The sequence below is a fragment of the Haemorhous mexicanus genome, chromosome 2 (assembly GCF_027477595.1).
Source record: "Haemorhous mexicanus isolate bHaeMex1 chromosome 2, bHaeMex1.pri, whole genome shotgun sequence".
Classification (NCBI taxonomy): Eukaryota; Metazoa; Chordata; class Aves; order Passeriformes; family Fringillidae; genus Haemorhous; species Haemorhous mexicanus.
The window spans coordinates 17,315,980-17,323,101 of record NC_082342.1 but is presented as its reverse complement, the minus strand read 5'-3'; the positions used below and the strand labels follow the sequence as shown (position 1 = coordinate 17,323,101).

Below are 7,122 nucleotides of genomic sequence, written 5' to 3'. Positions count from 1 at the left end.
TTGCAGACCCATAACATTTGTCATAGTAAAATGGATTCTGTCCAGCATCTAGCATTTACAAGCTATGACAAGAAATAACTGGAGAATAATTTGCATCTGTGATTTACACAATAGTATAATTTTGCTTTTTAGGATCAGGGGAAGTTAGCAGTTGGCTGTAGGGAAAAACTATGCCTCATGTGAGCTAGGAACATAATCCAAAATCTGAAGAGAACAATTGTTGGGTACTCTAGTTATTCATCTCTGCAGAGTCACTTTTTCTTCATTAAAAAAATTAAACTTCAAACCAGTCAGCCTGCCTTCAGCTGCTTGTTCCCAGAACAGCTATCTAAAAGGAGACAAAATAAGATGAGAAGATAAATACAGTCAGTGGAATCTCTTTCTTGTCTCTGTTACACAAAAAATGCCAGAGTTACTGTACCTCCGATTCATTCCCTAAAAATAAATTACTTTCCAAAGTGCTCTTGAAAGAAGACCCAGGCCAGTATATCCACCAAAATACAACAAAAATGGACTCTGTATCTGCTGCCTCAACATCAGTTGCTTAAAGCCTCAGCTGCTTAAAAGAAAACTTATTCTTTACATTTCTGGCAGAGTTTTTGCAAACCTATCTGTTAGAGAACAAAGCTGGAGAAGAACTAAAGTATATACACATGAAACTAGAAAATCCAATTTCCTCATTAAAACTACTATTAGGCAGAAATTGCTACTTTTAAAAGTCCTATAACCCTAAGGAAATCTCAGCATGCTTTTGGTCTAGCAGAAAGAAATTCATACTTTGAACAGATTCTAATGACTAATATTTTTTTTTTTAACTCATCACCAGATGAGTTACTTTCTTTACTGGTGTTCACCTGCCACTATAAGGTGAGTAGATGAGCCCAATAGGTTGCTGTGGTACGGCTAGAATAGAATAATGTAAACACTTTTCCTTTTCCTAGATTTTTGAAGCACTTCTCTGTTGATTTTCAAGAGTGCCATTTTTCAAAAAGGCCTATTTAGGATAGGCATTTTCCCTTTCTGTACAGATGGGTAAAGACTGAAAAAAGAGCTGAAGGCCTAGGCATGACATCAAAAGCAGAATTGAGAACCTGTATATTCATCTGTCTTTTAATTCATTCTCAGTTAGATGCTGGTCCCCACCACCCTGGTTTTGATGAAATTAAATATTTTTTTGCAAAATACACAATTGTATTTGTTTCATTTTATTCAATTTTTCAATTTTCATATATAAGGGTAAAACCAGAAAAGTCCTTCTTAAGTGGAAAGTAGGAAGATTTTTTTCTTAAAAATATTTTTAATAATTTGAGAGCAATGAGTTCACCACCAAAAAGCTGTTCTTACTGGTTATCATAAAACCACATATGAAGAAGCTAGAGGAACTTCACTGGGTACGTGACAATTACCCAGGCCTTTCCTTTATGCCTCAAATAAATTGCTTCTTGAACCATATTTTCTTCAGCTCTCCCATTCAGGCTTCATGTGAAGTCTTCACTAAACCAACAAAGAAATTCAAAGCCAGCTTTAGCCAAAAAGAAAGCAGATTTCAAGCACAACTGAGAAGATGACACGGACACCTGACTTATTTTATTTTGGACTGACCAGATATTTGAATATCCTATGGCTGAAGAGAAAAGCCACAGAAACTCGAATGTCCTTTTTAATGCCAAATTTTGGAGCCTCAAGGAATCCCCTGCTGTTCTTTGCAGACTAAACAAGTTCTCAGCAATACAGTCCAAGTGACAGAAACTGTAGACAAAGACTTTTTTGGTAAGCCTTGTTTCAAGCTTACAATGTCAGATGCTCATTTATGAAACTAATACCCCCTGACAGTTGTCCCACACCACAGCAGCATGAGTTGCAACCATCTAGCTCAGTGCCAAAGCAGCTTTCTGTGAAATGTGCACAAGGGTTGGTCAGGTATGTGGAGTGACACAGCAGGGATGTGCTGTCCTGCTTTGCCCTCTTGCTCTTTGCTTTCAAGATTGCTTTAAAATAATGTGCACAAGGAAGGAGTATGAGCTGCTGGTTACCACCAGGGACAGTTGATATCAGGACCCTGGGATTTTATCTTTGTCTTGCCCTCTCTGGTTTAGGTTTAAGCCCAGAAAAAGGCAGAATTTCTGCCACTGAAAGCATTAGGAAGACAAGTGAGAAGGTGCTTTAGTCTGCATCCCATGTAGCATTTTAACCATTTAATAAAAAATGAGATTATTTACTTCTAAAAGTTGTGATGGATATTAGCCAGATGTGATTCAGTTACCCTCAGATAGAAAGTTTAACAACTATACTGCCTGTTCAGCATCATGAGCCTACCAAATATTAGGGGCCCATCATTTTCTGTCCCCCTCAAAGCAGCACAGTTCTTCTACAGAAATCTGAGCATATCAAACTGCAGACTTCCCCCCACTGCTCTTCATTGTTCCTCACACTGTTAATGACAAAAAGGACATAGCAAAATACATTCATGCTATTTGTTTTTAAAAACTCTATTCCTCTTCATCTGCAAAAATAAGAAAAAACTTACCCAGACATCAACATGCTTTATTTTAAACTTGGAGAGAATATTGCCAAAGGGTTTGCTATCTTTAGCTTACTTCCCCTGTGTAAGTGACTAGATGCTATCAGTGACTAGATACTGATTAAACTGAACACTTGCCCCATACCACACAGCACAGGTGTATGGCTACAGCTGCTCCTGCTAATCTAGTAAGAGAAGTTTATTTCTTATTTTTAAAACAAGTACCAACGCACACTGGAAGTCAGATATTTTCAGTTATCTTTCACCTGTATATTGCACAGGTTAAAGTGAAAATTTGGTGTCCTCCACATGGCACAGTTGTACTATGGGCATTGATGGTGAATTCTTCCACAGTGAAAAAAGGACTGTTTAGCTATTTAAACTTAGTAACTCTACAGGTAGGCATTAGTTCAAAACTGTGGCAGAAATTGCTGCATATTTTGTTTACAAAGTTACTTAATCCTATTACAGACTATATCAAGAGCAAAGATTTGATTCTTGTTCAAGTCCAGTCCATCCCACTTTCTCAGGTTTTCACACATTACTCAGATTTGCTTACATTTCATTTTAGCAATTACTTTCTAAGAAATACCAATTTGAAGATATTTCTCCAGCTTCAGCAGTAAATATAGTTACTCTGTTCTGATGTGAACCGCAAGATAAAAAATCAGGGTCCTTATTTATTGAGTAGCAAAGAAACTGAAAGCCAGTGTCCCTGCCTTGCTGTCCCCATTATTGAATAGCCCTTGTTTCCGAGAGACTCGAGGACCCAAACAGGGGGCTGGTTGTTGGGCTTTTCCTTACAGCTCCTGGTTGCTTTTAGCCAGATCCTGGGCTCAGAGCACTGGGCTGCCCATGCCCATTGAGCCACATTCTTGGCTGCTGGCTCCTTCCCATGCCTGTTTCTATGGCACTTCCTCATCGCCCTCCCACCTGCATCTCTGCTCACAACAACACTAAATGAGAATCTTTGTTGGGGCTTGGGACAGGATCAGGCTTTTTGATAGAGCTGGCTTTTTTTCCTGGCATGTGGAAAGTAAACACTACACTCCCCAGCTTTAAGCAAATGTTAAACTTCACCTATAATAGCACTAATACTTACAACTTCGTTGAACACAAATCAATCTAAAGAGCAGCTCCTTCCACCACATCCTGCCTTTGATTTCAAAAATGATGTTTCTGGATTGCATCAGTGCATTGCTCTATTGATAGATCCGATCAATCTTTGCCACTCAGATTCTTGCTATCATTAAGACCCTCAAAAGAAAGCTGAATGAATAAAGCATCCCAATGGCAAAAGACTTAGGTATTCTAGCAATAAACAAAATGTAAGAAATTATAAAACTAACCTTTGATGTGGCTGGAAAAGAAAATGTTTCAGAACATCACTGAGGGAATGAATACTCACCTACTGAATTGAATCCTGTGTGAACCCACTTTCTGGCTACCTTTAAATATTTGGAATTAAGAGCCCCCTTAGTAGCATTTCATACAAAGACAAATGTAGACATCCCAGTGAAGAACATGAAACTAATGAGCTGAGTTGGTCTATGTAACTCTAGACCACAATAGCTTATAATCAGAAACAGTGACTGAAGAGGTTTGACTGGACTGATCAGAAGGCTCCTCCACAGCTCTCAGCATTTAGCATTGTCATAGTCAACAAGAGGTTCATCCTGCCCATCAATGCATGCTGTGTACAGAGGAGCTGTGCTTCACCCCACACTTTAAGCACACAGCAACTGGGACTCATTTTGCCCTTGGTGTGCAGTCCAGTTACAGGTTAAACAAAACATTGAACAGTAACCCCAGAATATGCCCCAGCATCTGCCACTGCAGAGCATCGAATGGAAATTCCTGGCCCATCCTCACAAGAGCATTATTCCACTATATGGGTTTGTTTGTTGAACCTCTTTTTATTCTCCAACTAGCTTTGAGGTTGAACAACAGGCTCTGGAATTACTCCCCTAGGGACAATGGCTGACCCTCACAATCTGAAAACCATCTGCTGAAAGTAAATTTAGGGAAAATATGTCCATACAGTCCTGGCCGGAAAAGAGCCACACAGAATATAAGCAATTCAAACCAAACTGAAAAAGTGGCCAAGGAGCCACTGCATTACCTTGGTTTTTTAGAAAGGACTTTGCAATACAGCAACATAGCTATAATAAAAATCTGATTCCTAATGTAGTAAATATAAAACAAAGCAACAGTATTCCCAGATCTCTTTTTTTTCTGAAGCAGAGCACCATGATTTTTTCTCCTTTCAGTTCATTTAAAATGAATGTCATTATACATAGTCAAGTCTTGGCCACTATAACTAGACCCAAAGGAATTGAGGAAGATCATTGAGTGGAGTGGCAAGACAGAAGGTCATCAAACCAGAACCATATTACTCTCCCGTGACATCTGATGGAGCCATGACAGCAGTTTGGATGCTAGATAACATGAATATTCATCTTTATGATTTACAAGTTACACTGCGACTTTGGAGTGACACTTCTAATGTGCCTGTTGCGGTTCCTTTGTGACATTCTGGGGAATGAGTAATGTCAGAACTCTGGCATGAAATATCACCCACTTTATTATTATTATTATTATTATTATTATTATTATTATTATTATTATTATCTCTTATTTTGAATCAGCCCATGCAGTTGGAAGAAGATGTAAGCAACGGGCCTGAATAGTAAAGGGATGTACTAGCAGATTTGTAAAAGAGGTCAATAGAATGCTGTTACCTCAAAGCATTTTCTCAAAGAAGCTGTGACCTGCAGGTATGCAGCTCTAATAACAGAATCAGTGGTTTCCACAATGAAACCACAGTGAAAACATTTACACCAGAAAGTTTCTCTCCTCTGGAGAAGTCTCATTTCAGTTCAGAGGCAGATAGGACAAAAATAAAAACTGTCCTGAGCTTCTAAGAGAAGTTTCTTAGAGACAAAACTTACAGAGGTGGGTTGAGCTGGCAGAGGTCCACCTTGGCCACTCCTGCAGATTTAATGCTCCATTACTAAACCTCTGCATGGCCTGGAACTTTTTCTTGAATAAATAGCACACCCATAAAAATTAAGACTCACATTACAGCATGCCTCTCAAGTTTGTCTACTTTCTATATGGAGTTCAGAACATTCTATGAAAAATCAGGCTGCCAAGGGAGATCTGCTTGTCTTCCTGCTTCAAAGGAAGAAAAACAACAAAACCCCACTCTCTTCAGCGTCTTCCAGCGCCTGACTCGGAGCTATCGGAGAGTCACACTAATACAATGAGCTAAAGATCTGGGATTATTCACTGGAAAGGGAGACGTCCTGAATTCCTGCAAGCTTTCTTCTGGCCTAACGCTATTTAACAGAAGCACTTGAACAAGGTGCTGCGGGGCAAAACATGGAATACTTCGGTGACGAGCTACGGAAAGATTTAAAACCGCCCTCCGCGCATTTCCTCCACCCACTATTTCTTTTATGAGCAGTCACTCGGCTGTTTCGCGCCCCCTCCCCACCCGTCCTGGTCTCTCCCATCAGTGGGTGCTGCGTTCCCGCGGGCGCTCGGCTGCGGCCGAGGGACCGCCGGAGCCGGCAGCGAGACGGGCAAAAACAATTACTGGCCCGTACGGGGATCGAACCCGCGACCTTGGCGTTATTAGCACCACGCTCTAACCAACTGAGCTAACCGGCCGCCCTGAATGTTTCAGTCCAGGAAGCACACCCAGTCCGTGTAGGAGCGGCGCGGTGTCACCGCCCCCACCTCCGCCCCGGCTCCCGCGGGGCCCGCGCCGCCTGCCCAGGGATGGGAGCGCTCCCCGAGCCCGCTGTGCTTCTCACACAGACACCCTGCGTTGTTCCCGGGGCCGGGACACCCACATGCGATTTCCCCGGCGGGGACAGGGAGGTGACAGCGCGGTGAGGCCGTGCAAGCTCCGTCTTTGGTATTTCGGGCTCCTGGGCCGAGCCCCGGCCGCCTCCAGCGCTGCCCCGAGCGCCTGGGGGCTTGGGCGAGGCGCTCCCCGGCCCCTTCCCTCCCGGGTTGTTCCATGGCGGAGCGAAACTCGGCACAGCCTGCGGCAGGACTGAGGATAAGAGCAGCCGCACTCTGAAATTCACCTGCCCTGAGAGCTGAATAAGACAGAGCCTGAAAGCACGTGAAGTAACACGGGGAAGAGGTACTCACAATCTCTTTCTAAGCCCTATTTTGTATTACACAGCCAAAGGTTTCAATTTTACCATGTTCATTTTCCTGGCTTAGACTGTTGTTATTAAAAAAAAAAAAACCAAACAAACAAGCTTTTCAAATACTTGGTCTTCTTGGCAGAACTCATTATAGAGGAAAAAAACCATGGAGTATCTATATCTCAGCCTGATGAGACTGACTCAGGATCACTGGGTTGACAGTGCACTGTTTTTTGTAGTCCATTCTCATCCTTGTGATCAATGTTCCCACCCCCCTTTTTAGCCTGATTTACACTATCAGTTCCCCTTGATTGTTAGCTCATCTGCTTGGCAGCACTTTCCTCAAATACCCATCAAATTCCCCAGACCTCATTTTGCCCAGCTTCTTCATAAAGTCCTTCATCCCTAGGAGCAAACTGATCAAATCAATTGCAA

The 7,122-nt window shown here is 42.0% G+C and overlaps 1 non-coding gene across 1 annotated transcript; it reads right to left on the bottom strand.

Annotated features, from left to right (window-relative positions):
* Positions 1-6,122: 6,122 nt before the first annotated feature.
* Positions 6,123-6,196, bottom strand: TRNAI-AAU (transfer RNA isoleucine (anticodon AAU)). Its single transcript has one exon. It is a non-coding gene; the product is annotated as a tRNA-Ile (tRNA).
* Between the last annotated feature and the right edge of the window lie 926 nt (positions 6,197-7,122).